We start from the raw sequence: 15,402 nt of genomic DNA, 5'->3' as shown, positions 1-15,402 counted from the left end.
GTCTGCGGCAACGGCAAGTTCTTGGTTGACAAAAAAACAGTCTCTCCCACTTTGAAATCCCATTCCGGTGCATGTTTTTATCATACTGTTTTTTATACGCATCTTTGGCAATTTCTAAATTCTCTTGAATTACTTTCTACCCTTTTCCCAATGAGCCCCATTGTTCAAATGAAGAAGGGGTTGGATTGTTAACACCTCCCAGCAGGAGCGGAAAAGGCTTCCCTTCATATCCATTCACTACCTTGAAAGGGGAGGTTTTAGTAGAACTGTGAATGCTGTTGTTGTATCCATATTCGGCAAAAGGCACAAGTTCTACCCAGTTTGACTGCTGATGATTTACATAGCACCGTAAATATTGTTCTAGAGCACATTAATCCTTTCCGTCTGACCGTCCGTCTGTGGGTGATATGCAAAGCTCAGACCCTGCTCCATCCCGGTTAGTTTGCAAAACTCCCGCCAGAAGTTGGCAACGAATTGTGGGCCCCTGTCACTAATGACCTTGTCGGGGAATGAGTGTACTTTGACCACATGTTGGAAAAACAAATACGCCAATTTCTTTGCATTTGGTAATTTTGTACAGGGGACAAAGTGAGCTTGTTTTGAAAAAGTGTCTACAATTACTAGGATCACTGTTTTCCCTTGAGACGTGGGTTATTCCACAATAAAGTCCATGAACACAATGGACCAGGGGCGCTCTGCGGTCTCTGTTGGTTGTAATAGTCCGGGGGGGTTCCCTTCCCTCCTTTGGCCATGATGCATACCGGGCAAGTGGAGACGTATTCAGAAATGTCCTTTTTCATCTGGGGCCACCATAATTGCCTGTTAACCAAGTGTAAGGTCTTTACATATCCAAAGTGGCCTGAAAGTTTGCTATTATGGCAATATTGTAGCACCTCTCTCCTGAGGCTTTTAGGTACATAGAGTTTCCCCTCATGGTACCAGAACCCACCCTGTCCTTTGCTGATTCCCTCCGGCTTTTCTGTCCCTTCTAATTCGACCGCTTCTATCAGTCGATTACCCCCCCCATGGTTCTATCAGTTCTCTTTTCTTTCCGGTTACCTGGCTGGGGGGGTATCATAGAGTCTATCACCTCCTCCCTCTGGCTGTCATGTTGGGGCAACCTGGACAGGGCGTCCGCTAAAAAGTTTTTCGAGCCCAGAATGTGTTTGAGAGTGAAGTCGAATTTAGCAAAAAATCCCGCCCACCGAATTTGTTTCTTGGTTAGTTTTCGGCGCCCCGTTAGCGCTTTTAAGTTTTTGTGATCAATCCAAATCTCAAAGGGCACTCTCGCTCCCTCGAGCCAGAATCGCCATGTTTTTAAAACAAAAGTCACAGCAAACGCCTCTTTGTCCCACACAGACCAATTGCATTGTTCATGATAGAATTTTTTAGAAATGTAGGCGCAGTCTAAGTTCACGTGTGACTTTAAATCATTTGAATAAATAATTATGTCATTCAGGTACACCACCACCCCTTAATATAAGTACTCTCTCAAGACCTCATTGATAAAGTTCATAAACACCCCAGGTGCTTCTTGTAAACCAAACGGCATCACCAAATACTCAAATTGGCCCATTGGAGTGTTAAAAGCTTTTTTCCACTCATCCCCCTTCTTAATGCATACCCTGAAGTATGCGTTTCTCAAATACAGCTTGGTAAAGATTGTCCCTTCTGAGACTGTGCTTAATAAGTCTCGAATCAGGGGGATGGGGTAGGCGTTGGAGGTTGAAATCCCATTTATCCCTCGAAAATCTGTGCAAAGTCTAAGACTCCCGTCCTTCTCCCAGTGCGGCATGTGGGGCTGTTGCGGAACGGATGAAACCCCTTTTGAGGTTTTTCTCTATGAACTTTCTTAGTTCCACCTTTTCCGCCCAGCCCATGGAGTATAGTTTCGCCTTGGGCAGTTCTTGCCTGGGAATGAGTTCAATCGCACAATCTGTGTTTCTATGAGGGGGGAGTTCATTAGCTTCCTCTTCACTGAATACTTTTTTCAAATCTCTGTATTCTTTGGGAATGGCCCGGACTTCCTCCACAGCCACACACATCTTCTCATTCCTGGGGGGGGGGGCGGGGTTTGGGTCCCCACGCTTTGACCCACTGGTGGCGCTTGCACTTACTGTCAGTGAAGTCTATAATTTGATCCCTCCACTTAATGTCCGGCTTGTGTTTGGCCAACCATCCTACACCTAGGACTATATCGAATGAGGCCGACGGGGCAATTACAAACAGTTCTGTATCCCAGTGGTTCTCTATGCCCACCGGCACCATCTGGGTTTGTTCCACCCACGGTTCTCCCCTCATCACGGTCCCATCCATCGGTTCAAATTGGATGGGTAGCATGGTTCGTGTGAGTTCGAGTGTGTCCACCAATTTGGGGGTAATTAATTCCCTCGTACACCCTGAGTCAATTAGGGTTTGTGCATGTATAAACCTCTTGAGCTTTGGATTTAGTAAAGTCAATGGGACAAAAAATAAAGACCCAGTTATTCTCACCCTCAGTGGTGCTGTTAGATCCACGGCCTGCTGTTTGGCACCTTTCAGTGCGGGTCGTCCTCGTTTCCCGCCGGTTCCATTTCCCAAGACATCTTGCTCAGCTCGTCCAGGATGATGGTCTCCTCCTTGGAAATGGCAGAGGTGGCGGTGCTCCCCCTTGCCGACTCTTTGGTGCAGGTCGATGTCCTCTTAGGCGTCGTGGCTGAAGGCTTCGGAGTATGGGGGGGAGGCTTGAGGTTTCTCGGGGCATTCTGCCACCAGGTGATTCGGCTCCCCACATAGGTAGCACTTGCGAACGGGTGGAGTTTTGGTGGCTCCCCCCGTCTGTGGGCCCTTCTTCCCCTCTGGTTTCGACCCCAACCGAGACTCACGTCTCCCCTTACTCCCTTGCTGTAGTTGGCGTTGTAGGACCACTTGTTTCATATTGGTCTCTACTTCACCTGCTAGCAGCACCCACCCTACCAGCGTGGTAGGGCGCGCCTACTGCAGGGCCTGATCCTGCAAGCTCGCATTCAGGCCCCTCTGGAACTGCTCGATCTTCATCAGCTCATTCCAACCCCGGACCTTGGCAGAATTGGCTCTAAAGTCGGCTGCATACTCACGCATCAACTTCGACTCCTGTTGCATCTCCTGTAGCGCTGTGATGGCCCTGGTTTCTTGCAGGGGGTCTTCATATTGGGTGAGCAATGCTTGCAGGAACCTGGCCACGATGTCCAGCTCAGGACCCCTCGTCTCGTATAAGCTCACGTATAACCGTCTGGCCACTCCTTTTAGCTTGGAACCCTGGTAGTCCACCCTGCTGAACTCATCTGGGAATGTGTTCCCCCAATAGTGCATGTAACTATTGGCTTGAATCGAGAAGTGTTCCACTTCTTCGGGGTTGCCATCGAAGGTGGCGTCCAGGTCCCTCCCTCTCCCATAGTCTCGAGGACCTGGCATCATTGGCTGGGGGGCTGGGGGCGCCGGGGCTGGGGGCTGCCCTACCGGCAGGGCTGGCGGTGCCACCAGTGGAGCAGGTGGTGCCACCAGTGGTGCCCCTACTGGGGTCCCCGGTATTCCCCTCGGATCCAGTCTCAGCAGGCAATCGATCTGCCTCTGCATCTCTCGGGCCATGAACGCAGCATTGGCTTGGATCTTGTCCCTCAGCTCCCTTGCCATAATTATCATCTTCTCTCTCACCGCTTCCAGGATGTCTGGTTTCCCCGCACCTTTGCCTCCATCCTCCCCTTCGGAGTCGGAACCCGGCGGTGCTCCACCGTCATCATCGGGCCGGGGTTCTTTACGTCCATTTCCGTCCTCCGGAAGGCAACCCTCTCGGTCTCCCCCCCGGTGCTCCGCCACCTCGTTCTCCGCGGGACGGTCTGGTTAGTATGACCTCCCAGCAAGCCGGAGCTTTGTCCATCAGGGTAGTGGAGGTTTGTGGCTTCTGCTTTTGTGGGGTGATGAACAGTTGTTGTAAGTGTAGAGGGGACCCGTGCCCCGCAACTTGCCTTGTGTTGATGATGTGCGAAGGGGGGGTCCGCACCTCTATTCTGTCCAGCGGCTTGATTGGTTCACTGTTAGCTGGTGCTCCTTCAGCCATTTGGCTTGAAAGTTGCCAGGTCAGTTGAACTTTTTAAGGATCACTTCCAAAATGTCAAGCCTCAGATCTCAAAATAACCAGCCGTTGATTTTGAAACAAAGTATTGGTTTATTGATAATCCATTGTGCTCAGATAGGCACCAGATTAAAAGTGATACAGTGTAACTCTAGAATATTAGCTTTAAGGGGCACATCAAAGATAGCTTAGGAATTTCTACTCAGGCGTGTGAAATTCACACGCTTGCTACTTTATCTATTCTTGCGGTTTAGCAACATCCTGGGTCCAGGTCTGTGCCTGGAAAAGCATCTCAGGAGGCTTATCTTCAAAGAGGACATTCCTGCATTTGCTACTAGTGAGAACTAAGGAAGAGGTTACATGGCTTTGATGTACAACACATTAGAATCACAGTTAACAATACAGACATACTAATAAAGGAATAAGATGCTTGACAATAGTATTATGTCAAAATATAAAGTCCATTTGTGTGGCCTGTCACATGACCAAAAAAACCCAGAACCCAGAATGGGTTTTGCAGAAAGGAGCAGGCTATTTCTAAGAGTCTGGTGCTCAGTGTTGACTTTGTCCTATAAAAATCAGCAAAACCAATGAAGAAGAGGTGGATATCCTACTCTTCCCAACAAACTGTGGGTCACCCAGTGGTATCCTTCAGTACAAGCTTTTACTTTCTTGTGTTTATGTAAATGGATACCAATCACTTTTAAGGAGAAAGGTGAAGTGGGACATTTGTTCACACTGTTTCATGGGGACTTGGGTCCCCCTCCCCCACAGCGCTGGGTGGTTCCATTGAATGAAACTGTGCACACAAAGATGTACTGTGCCTTCCTACAGGAATCCTGGAGTACATTTATTTATTTATTTATTTATTTATTTATTTATTTATTTATTTATTTATTTATTTATTTATTTATTTGGGATTTATATCCCGCCCTTCCCACAAAGGCCCACAAGAAGGCCTTTGCCCTTCCCAACCAATGGCTATTTTGTTAGTGCAAATATAAATAGTGCTGTTTCCTACTCTAGCAGCTCACACTGTAAACAAAAAAATTAACAGGAAACAAAAATAGTGAGAACTGCAAAGACCTGTGTTTTTGTCTCACTCTGCCATCTTATCTGACTCACACTTTCCTTGTTTCCGTGGTTCACACCCACAGAATTCTTTTCTGTCCCACCAGCTTGAGCATCTCTGAGGAGATGTAGCCACTTAGTCCTTCCTCAGTTTTCTTCAGCCTCTGACCACTTTGCAGAACAAGAAGGAAAGACCCCAAACAACCTGAGGCCTCAGTTAGTTTCTAAGTGTGTTATATACTGTACATGCTCTACAAGCTGCTTTGGGAGAAAAATGATGAAAGGCAGAGTATTTGTAACAAAAAAGGACTCCCAAGAACCAGCAGAATGTTAGCTATTTGTTCCAACTCAGGAATGGTCAAATTTGCTTAACTTAAGAGCCACATAGAATAAACATCAGATGTGGGAGGGAGGGAGGAAGGAAGGAAAATAGATGGGGGAGGTGGAGGTAGAAAGAAGGCAACTTTAACTTTAAATGCATTTTCCTATCCTCCGACTATCTTGGCTTGGAAAAGTGATTTAAAGAAACAAATGCCTCCTTCAAGCTGGCCGATGGAAGTGGATTTCGAGAGCCACACAATATGTATGAAAGAGCCACATCATTCTGGAGCCGCTGTTTGGACACTCCTGTTCCAGCTCCTCATCTGTTCCATTCTGCTTTGGGGGGCTTGTATACATTGAAGCACGTTAGGTAGGGGACAGTACTTCCATCTTCCCAGGATGTTCCTGGTCTCCATTTACATTTAACTTGTCATAATTTTTTTGTGTAAATGACTTCATGAGAAGAAATACCTGCATGGCCAGCTATGAGAAATTGTCACCTTCAAGTTTTCTGCTTGTATAAAACAAATGATAAATCAAAGGCACAAACTTAAGATCCTGAACTTCTGACTCCTCTGTAGTCTGAGGGGAGGTGAAATCATCATTCCAACTGTGCCTGTCATTCCCTACTTTTTCTGGAACCTATCCTCACTATTATAGCAGTGAATTTCACCTGCCTGTATGGAATATTCTTATAAACTTTGGTTTTAGCAAACTAGGCTTTTTTGTCAGAAAATGTGGTGGATAGTGTCTTATCTCATTTTAGAATTTCCTTTCTGATATTTTGTCGTTTTAATTATCAGTTTACTTTATTCAGTAAGCTACTTCTCTAGCCATGGAAAAGCAGCACTTAAAAACTGTCAAATAACTAAAACATATATAGAGTTCCCATCCCCTGGGTCTCAGCAGGGGTTCTGCTTTTTAGGGCTTCAATCTGCCACCGGCCAGCATGCCAGTGGAGGAAGCCCCACCCCCAAGCAGGGACATTGCCAGATGACAGCTCCAACACGATGACATCACTGACACTGCAGATGACACTCTGGTTTTTGGACAAACACTATGGTTTTGAGGGTAAAAAACAGTAGAGTTCCCCCAACATTACACACACACGGCAGAAGATCCAGGGAAGGATCCGGGAGCCCCCACAGGATGCCAGGTAGGACCTGGCAACCCTAAACATATATCTTTAACAGAGTTCTCAGCACTATACAAAACCCAAATTTCCCAGGATTCGGGGGGGAGGGGGGAAAGGGTGTGGCAAGAACTGTGGCTTGTTAGAGCATCTGCTTTGCATGCAAAAGATCCCAGGTTCAACTTCCAGCATCTCCAGTTAAAAGGACCAAGCAGCAGGTGATCATAGAGTCATAGAGTTGGAAGGGGCCATACAGGCCATCTAGTCCAACCCCCTGCTCACTGCAGGGTCAGCCTAGAGCATCCTGGACAAATGTTTGTTCAGCTGCTGCTTAATGACTGCTAGTGAGGGGGAGCTCACCATTTCCCAAAGTAGCTGATTCCACTGTTGAACAACTCTTACTGTAAAAATGTTTTCCCTAATATCCAGCTGGTACCTCCCCACCCATAATTTAAACCCATTATTGTGTGTCCTCTCTTCTGTTGCCAACAGGAACAGCTCCCTGCCCTCCTCTAAGTGACAGCCCTTCACATACGTAAAGAGAGCAATCATGTTCCACCTCAAAACCCTCTTCTCCAGACTGAACAGTCCCAAGTCCCTCAGCCTTTCCTCATAGGGCTTGGTCTCCAGACGCCTGACCATCTTCATTGCTCTACTCTGCACCTGCTCCATTCTGTCCACATTCTTTTTGAAGTGAGGCCTCCAGAACTGCACACAATATTCCTGGTGTGGTCTGACCAATGCAGTGTACAGCGGGACTATGACATCTTGCGATTTGGATGTTATGGCTCTGTCGATACACCCCTAGATGGCATTGGCTTTTTTTGTTGCTGTATCACACTGGCTGTTCATATTTAACTTATGGCCCACCTGTACCCCTGATCTTGTTCACACACACTGCTGCTCAGAAGTGTATCTCCCATCCAGTATGCATGTTCCTCATTTTTGTTACCCTCATGTAGAACTTGGCATATATCCTTGTTGAATTGCATCATGTTCACTTCCACCCACTTTTCCAGTGTGTTCAGATCTTGTTACATTCTATCTTATGGTGCATTTGCTGCCCCTTCCAATTTAGTGTCATCTGCAAATTTAATAAGTAGTCCCTTCACACACTCATCCAGATAATTTATTACAGTATTAAAAAATACTGGGCCCAGAACTGAACCTTGTGGCACCTCCCTCCAGCGAAGGACCTGTAATGTGAAAGACTTCTGCCTGAGACTCTGGAGAGCCACTACCAGTCTGAGTGGACAGTACAAAACTTGGTAGACCAAGGATCTGATTCAGTATAAGGTGGATTAATGTGTTCAAAGCTCAAGTTCATTAAAACAAGTTTATTTAATGTCCCAAAACTGATCCTGCCTAGGCTTGGACAGGTTTTCATTCCAGCCAAGAAGAATTACGTGCTGGGGCTTATCATTGCTGTGAGTTCGGCTTCTCTTCTCAAGGTGTGTGTGTGTAGTGTCATGAGGCCAAAGCTTTGGTCAGAGGCCAAAGAGTTCTATAAGCATACCAGACTCTCTGAAAAGGAAACAGACACTTCATGATTTAAATGTACTTATGTAAGATGAGAAATTCATTCAAGCTATTTGTGTAAGATACGAAATTCATTCAAGCTATTTAATGGACAGCAAGGTGCAGCAGTTGCATTGCCTTATTGTGCATATATTTTGAGTTGAACTGAGATGGAAGCATTTGGTTCAGGAAGATTCAAGCTGGACATTATGCAGCTGTAGGCAGAGGTTGTTCTCCCACTTATGGTAGCCCACTGAGCATCTACCAGAGCCTGTGCCTTCTCCATTGTTGTTCCTTCTTTGTGGAACAGGGACCTGAGGAGGTGAAGAGGGCACTGTCTTAAAAAATTTTTAGGAAATGCTGTAAGGCTATTTTATTTGCCAGGGCTTTTAACTGCAGGCAGTGCTTTCTTCTTCCTCCTCTTCTTCCTCTTCATACAATTCTTCTTCCTCCTCTTCTTCTTCTTCTTGAAGTCATATATAAGGCTGCACCAATTTCCACCAATTCTCCACTCAGTACTGGGAAGGACCGCCACAAAAAAAGCCCTCTGCAGGCATCTTGTGGGGAGGAGTCATCTAGGGTTTAAAACTGTTATGTTCTTCACTGAGTTGTTAGCCACCTTCAGCCATGAGGAAAGGGAGGATTATAAATATTTATTTTAATCAAAATCCTGTAGACGTTCTGTGATAGAAGTGCTACCGGCTCAACATTAGAAAGAACTACCTGACCGTTAGAGCAGTTCCTCAGTGGAACAGGCTTCCTCAGGAGGTGATGGGCTCTCCTTTCAGGTTTTTAAACAGAAGCTAGATGGCCATCTGACAGCAATGAAGAGCCTGTGAATTTAAGGGGAAGGTATTTGTGAGTTTCCTGCATTGGGCAGGGGGTTGAACTAGATGACCCTGGAGGTCCCTTCCAACTCTGTGATTCTATAATAGTTTTCACAATGTATGCAAACTCAAGGTTGATGGACAGGATAGGATGCGCAGAGTCCTTTGTGACTTTGATCAGCATTTAGAAGCTGGTAATTTGTTGCTTGTAATTTGTTCCTTGGCTTTTGAGATGTGGTTGTGGAGAAGACTCTTGAGAGTCCCTTGGACTGCAAGAAGATCAAATCAGTAAGTCCTAAGGGAAATCAACTCAGATTGTTCACTGGAAGGTCAGATGCTGAAGCTGAAGCTCAAATACTTTGGCCACCAAATTAGAAGGAAGCACTCCCTGGAGAAGATCCTGATGCTAGGAAAGACAGAAGGCAAAAGAAGGGGACGGCAAAAGATGAGATGGCTGGACAGCGTTACTGATGTAACAAACACAAATTTGAGCAGACTTTGGAGGATGGTGGAAGACAGGAGGGCCTGGCGTGACTTTGTCCATGGGGTTGCAAAGAGTCGGACTCGACTGTGTGACTGAACAGTAACAACAATTTGTTGCCTATCTGAGAGTCTTGTCTCATATTGTACTTCACCCCTCCCTCTGCTGCTACTTACATTTCTGGAGTGTGGCTGTAGTTGAGCAAAGTTTGGAGGCTTTAGATAAAGGAGTGCAGCCTTTGATATATTTTGTCATCAAAGAGCAGGCTTGCCAAAGGCAATGTGATAGAAAGATTAAGCAGAGCACTTAAAGCTATTCGTCAGACTGTCTGGTGGCATTCTTGCTTGTGGCTTTGTATGAATGTATAAAGACTGTCTGATGAGTGGGTTAGAGATTCTTTATCTCCCCCCCCCCCCACACACACACACTTTGGACATTTCCCTCTTACTCCTAAATACAGTGGTCCTTCAATATCAGTCTATATTCCTGGTTTAGCAAACTTATGTCTGATGAAGTCTGCTGAAGAACATACGAAAGCTTACATTCTGAATAAAACTTAGTTGGTCTTAAAGGTGCACTTGTCTACTGCTTTGTTCTATTGCTTCAGACCAACACAGCTGCCTACTGGGATCTATCTACTCAGCATAGTAAAGGTTAACAATTCTCCCACCCCAGTCCTGAAGAGAAGCTGTAGAACTGGTTGTAACTTGACCCTTTCCATCTGGGGAGTGTAGGTATCAGATGTCTTTGTCTGGGAAATGTGTCCAAGAATGCCCCAAGGAAAAAAAAATAAAAGCTGTGACCAAAAAAAGAGAGAGAGATTTGGCCATCCCCTCCCTTTTCCTCAGGCAAGAAAGTGTGTGTTGTTGCTGTGGCACCCAGAGCCTCCCGAGGAATGAAGGGAAAGAAAAGGTCGAACTAGACTGAGGAGGCAGGAGAATCGCGTGTCAGTCGAGCATGTGGGAGAGTTAGTAAACAAAAACGTCCCTCTTTACTACTAGCTTGTGCAGCCAAGGGAGGAGGAGCTCTTCCTTTTTCAGCTGAAATAATATGTTATATAGGAGAAAGTGCTGGTTGGCCATTTTTTAAAAAAGGAAAAGCCAGAGAAAGAGGGAAAGAAGCCCTGAACACAGGTGGAAAATAACTTAACCTGCAGTTATCTGCTGCTCAGCATTTGGACAGTTATTGGCACTTAGATTAAGGCGTTCCCTTCTGGTGGAGAAACAGCGGGATGTCATGTTTATGTGAACTGTTTGATACTGCTGACGTTGTTATTTATCGCTGTGCCTATGCTAATATCTTCTCTTCCTTCCCACTTTGCTCTCAGCCAATTTTCTCCTCTGTTTGTTGGCACAGATGATGGTGTGCAGTCCAATAGCTCGTCTCTATGTGCTGTTTGAGAGAGTGTCTGGCCCGAAACACTGTGACTTGTACATTCTAATACCTCAGACAGGGTCTTTGTGTCTGTAACACTAAACAGAGTTAATAATGGATATCAGAAAAGCACTTGTAACGTAAGAACAGTTGGCTGATGGGACAAGTTGCACAGAGGTGTGGTGTATTTTCAGTGAAAGCATTAGAGAGAGACTGTTTAGAGCATCAGTCCAGTGTGGATGGGTTAGATGTTTTGGATGAGGAAATCACTGAGATTTTTCTCAGTAGTATAATTGTTTTTGTTTCTCACACGTGTCCTGCAGTAGGAATTTTCAAAGATAATGTATGGTTTTGGAAACACAATTAGCCAATTACACATTTTGCTTTGTTCATTAATGTAATTTCCCTGATATTTTCTTTTGCTCTGATTACAATTCAGGGATTATGGTTTAGAGGAGAAATCAGGCACTGATTCACTGTCATATCCACAGCCCCCTGCCATTGCAATCTGAACAAGGGGGGAAACCATAGGGTAACAGGATCATTGAATTAAATGTAACATGTTGTTCTTCCCAAAGTATCTATGGCAGTTCAGCCCAAATGTGAGATTTCAGCAAATATTCATAGTTTTCTAACAGCTAAGCCTTGGCAACTTAAGTATTGCAGTCTTTAGAAGAAACGAAAAGTAATTGATAGTGGCCCCATAACTTAACTGTTTCTTGTTTTATAGGTGGGGTGTCTATAAGAAATAGAGGCTGTATATTCTCTCAGTATGAGAGCTGTGTGACTGTCAATAAAATCCAGGAGACCTGACTCCAGTCCCCTGTTCTGGCCTCTAAATCTTGCTGAGATAATGCTTTGGGGATCAAGGGACATTTGTGCTGAAAATGAGCTGTAATTGAGAGCTGTATATATTGACCAATAAAAATTTACGGTGGTGAGGCAAGAAGGGGAGAAACACAAACTGTTAAATTCTTTCCTGCTTCTGCAGAAGCTACACTGGGGAGGCAGATAAGCTGTGAAGCTTTGCTACCTTGTCCAGAGTACCCTTCCCAATGTCACTAAAGGGAATCAGGTGGGCTGCCTCCCTCCTCCCATTTCCTTGGCACCCTCCAACTGGTTTCTTTTGCAAACTGTCCCACATGTGATCTATCTCCATCCAAGGCTAACCCTGATTAGTTTATGTGATGCAATGCAGCCCTGAGTCATGACCAAAAAACAAAACAAAACAGTGTCTGTGGAGCACAATGAAAAGCCCTGCAGCCAAGAACCAGACTCTTGTTTTCAAAGAGAGAGAGAGAGAGAGCAAGAGTGTGTGTTGGGGTGTGTGGGTGTGAGAGAGACTGGTTATGCCTGAGAGGTGGAGAAGCTCGGTAGTATTTGTTCTGTGGCCAGCAGTGTTTAAATCGCTCTCTATATTTAGTCTCTGAGTCATCAGGGCTGATGACAAGAGGCTGAATTGCCCTGAGACTTCAGTGCTGCACCTGACTGCTGGCCTTTGTGTGTGCTTCCAACAGAGTGGGAGCCTGGCTGCACCTTCAAGATTTTCAGGGCAGCTTCCGCCTGCAGATTTCAAAGTGCTGCTTCTGTCTTTAGTTTTGTGCAACATAAATAGAGAGCAGTCCCTTGTCTTTTTGTTGCCATCAACTGAAGAGAGAGAGAGAGAGAGAGAGAGAAAGAAGTTTAAATCTTTTGTTTAAACTTCTTTGTTAGCTGGTGGGGGGGGGGGGGGGTGAGGTTTAAGAGGTCTGTGGATGTTGGCTTCTTAGGGCCAGAAGTCTATTTTTACATGTGCTGCAAAATTACAGGCAAAGTAAGCTGTATGATATTTATCTGGCAATATGATTTCATGAGAGTGTGTCTGCTAAATTTAAGAGCACATTGCAGAAAAGCATCAAAAAGTGGGTATTTTGTAGTATGTAGTGTATGCATATGTGAAGGGGATACACATCTCCAAAAGCTTTGAAGGCATGTATTCAATACATACCATGGAGCTACAGTTATACACATCAAGAAGCTGTGGGCTAGGGGTGTCAAACCTATGGCCCACGGGCCAGAACTGCCCCACCCAGGGTTTTAATCTGGCCCACAAGAGGGACTTTGTTCTAACCCCCCTCTGCTCTCTCCCCTGCCCATATTCACCTTTCTGATCATGAGTTGCCTCTAAGTGAAGGAAGTAGAGGGTGGGGCTGCCTCTGAGTGTTGGTAGCATAGGGTGGGGCTGACAAACATCCCAGCTCTCTCGACCTTTTAGTGCATTTCTCTCTGCCTCCCAGCCACCACTCCCAGCCTCTTGTCATCCTCTTCACAGGTAGGGGCCACAGAATGTCCTTCAACTGTGATCCTTTGTGCTATTTCTTGATATTTTATTTTTAAAATTGTGTTGGCAAAACCCACTATCCCCTCCCCCACCTCTCTATTTTAGGCAGTCATCTTCTAAGTGTTGGGGAAAGGTTTGTGACCAACCATAGTTAAAATTTAGAGATCTACAAACTCAAGGAACTCTACTTTTGCAGAGAAATGTTGGTTTTAACACACACCCTCCTAATGTGGGGCTCCAATGCAGAACACGTGCTGAAGAGAACAACCAAAATTATTATCTCAAACCACTGTAAAAAAACTTGAAACTCTGGAGAGCCACTGCCACTGAGTAGACCGGGGTAGGGGGTGAGAAGCTTGTAACGTTCAGCCATTTCATGGGGTTTTTTCTGGGTCATAGCCTTAGAACATTTATATTTTTAGTTTCTGTTGTCATCCTTATGCATTTTCTTGGTGTTTTATTTTTAAGAATTGAATTGCCAAATTCCATTATTGCTTTACCTTTCCATTTTAGGCAGGCATATTTTAAGAGTGGGGAGGAAGGAGAAGGTTTGAGATCAACCACAGTTAAAATATAGAGTTTTACAAACTCAAGGAACTCCAGTTTTGAAGATAAATATAAGTTTTAACACACACACACCCCTAATATGGGGCTCCAGTGGAATATCTCACCACTTGTCATTACATTTTATGGCACACATGGCCTGGCTTGACCAAGTCCCATTTATGTCAGTTCCAGGCTCATAACAAATGAGTTTGACACCCCTGCAGCAATCTCTGCATTAGAAAATGCACATTTCTCACTCACACTTGGTGTTCATTAAAAATGAAAATATCAGTTGCACTCTGACTCCTGTATATGCTTTATAGAATATGAATCTGTTTTTAGCAAAGGCGCCAGCAGAGGGCTTCATCTTCTAGTGTCAGGTTTTCAGCATATAAAGATCTCCAGCCCTGTCTCCAAAACTGATTCTCCATAACATTTGCCAGCTGTATATATTTCCAGATTGTCCTCATTCCTGTTTAAGCGATGGGTTACCTTGTCTGGTTCTCAGATCATATTCATGCTTTGCCTTACCCACTTTAGGGTTGCCAACTCTGGATTGTGCATTACCTGAAAATTTGGAGGGCAGAGCCTAGCGAGTTTGCGGAGGCAAGGAACATCAGTGGGGTATAATGCCAAAGAGTCTACTCTCCAAAGCAGCCATTTTCTCCAAGGAAACTGATCTCAATTGTCTTGAGATCAAGACAGTGGGAGATCTTCAGGAGTCACCTGAAGGTTGACAGCCCTAACCTATTTCCTGAACTGTATCTCTGCATTCTGTTCCCTTTGCTCTCTTGTATCTGCTCCAAGCTCTTTTTGTCCTGTTCCTGTCCATTTTATCACTGGACTGAGGTCTCACCTCAGTAGTTTTGCCTGCAGTAGTACATTTATGATAACAGCAAGATACACATTTTCTAATAGATGGTTACTGACCTATTCATCCTGGTCCTCAATTTGACTTTGGTTTCAAGTGAATCAGCCCTACATAGTAACCAGTTACAGACAGCTCCAGCTCAGCATTTGTGCCAAAGAACCTACATTGCAAGCCTGGCATGCACAGAGTTACTTGAGGCTGGATTAACTCAGCACTGGATTGCATTTTTAGTCTCTGTTGCTGCTGTTCTAACAGAAAGCTCAGATGTTCTAAAAAGATTAGTGTAGCCCTGGGATTCAAAATCTTGCCCTTTGTTGGATCTTTGGTTGCTCTCATCTGAATAATTATTGATTTGAACAGTAAGAACCTCAGTTAAGAAAGTAATTCTGTGTCCAGTTCCTATTTATTTATTGGAAAGGAAAGGTCCCCTGTGCAAGCACCAGTCATTTCCGACTCTGGGGTGACGTTGCTTTCACAACTTTTCACAGCAGACTTTTTACGGGGTGGTTTGCCATTGCCTTCCCCAGTCTTTTACACTTTTCCCCCCAGCAAGCTGGGTGCTCATTTTACTGACCTTTGAAGGATGGAAGGCTGAGTCAACCTTGGGCTGGCTACCTGAATCCAGCTTCTGCCGGAATCGAACTCAGGTCATGAGCAGAGAGTTCAGACCACAGTTACCTCATACTTCTATCCCTCCCTCTCCACCAGTGGACCCAGGGTAGCTAATAGGCCAAAATGGCATCTAAGACAAGTACAGCATTAAAAACATAAAACATAGTGGTGCTATACATCAAAATAGAATGGCGAGATTTCGTAAAAAATCCTTTCAGCATTTCACAATAACCGTCAGT

General features: G+C 45.0%; 1 protein-coding gene across 1 annotated transcript in view; it reads left to right on the top strand.

The window, feature by feature from the left end:
- Positions 1–15,402, top strand: part of BMF (Bcl2 modifying factor) — a 60,819-nt gene that overhangs the window by 18,054 nt on the left and 27,363 nt on the right. The gene's annotated exons all lie outside the window — the stretch shown is intronic.

This window comes from Heteronotia binoei, chromosome 21 (genome assembly GCF_032191835.1).
Source record: "Heteronotia binoei isolate CCM8104 ecotype False Entrance Well chromosome 21, APGP_CSIRO_Hbin_v1, whole genome shotgun sequence".
In the NCBI taxonomy this organism is placed as follows: Eukaryota; Metazoa; Chordata; class Lepidosauria; order Squamata; family Gekkonidae; genus Heteronotia; species Heteronotia binoei.
The sequence above is the reverse complement of the archived record's forward strand: the minus strand, read 5'-3'. Positions and strand labels throughout refer to the sequence as shown.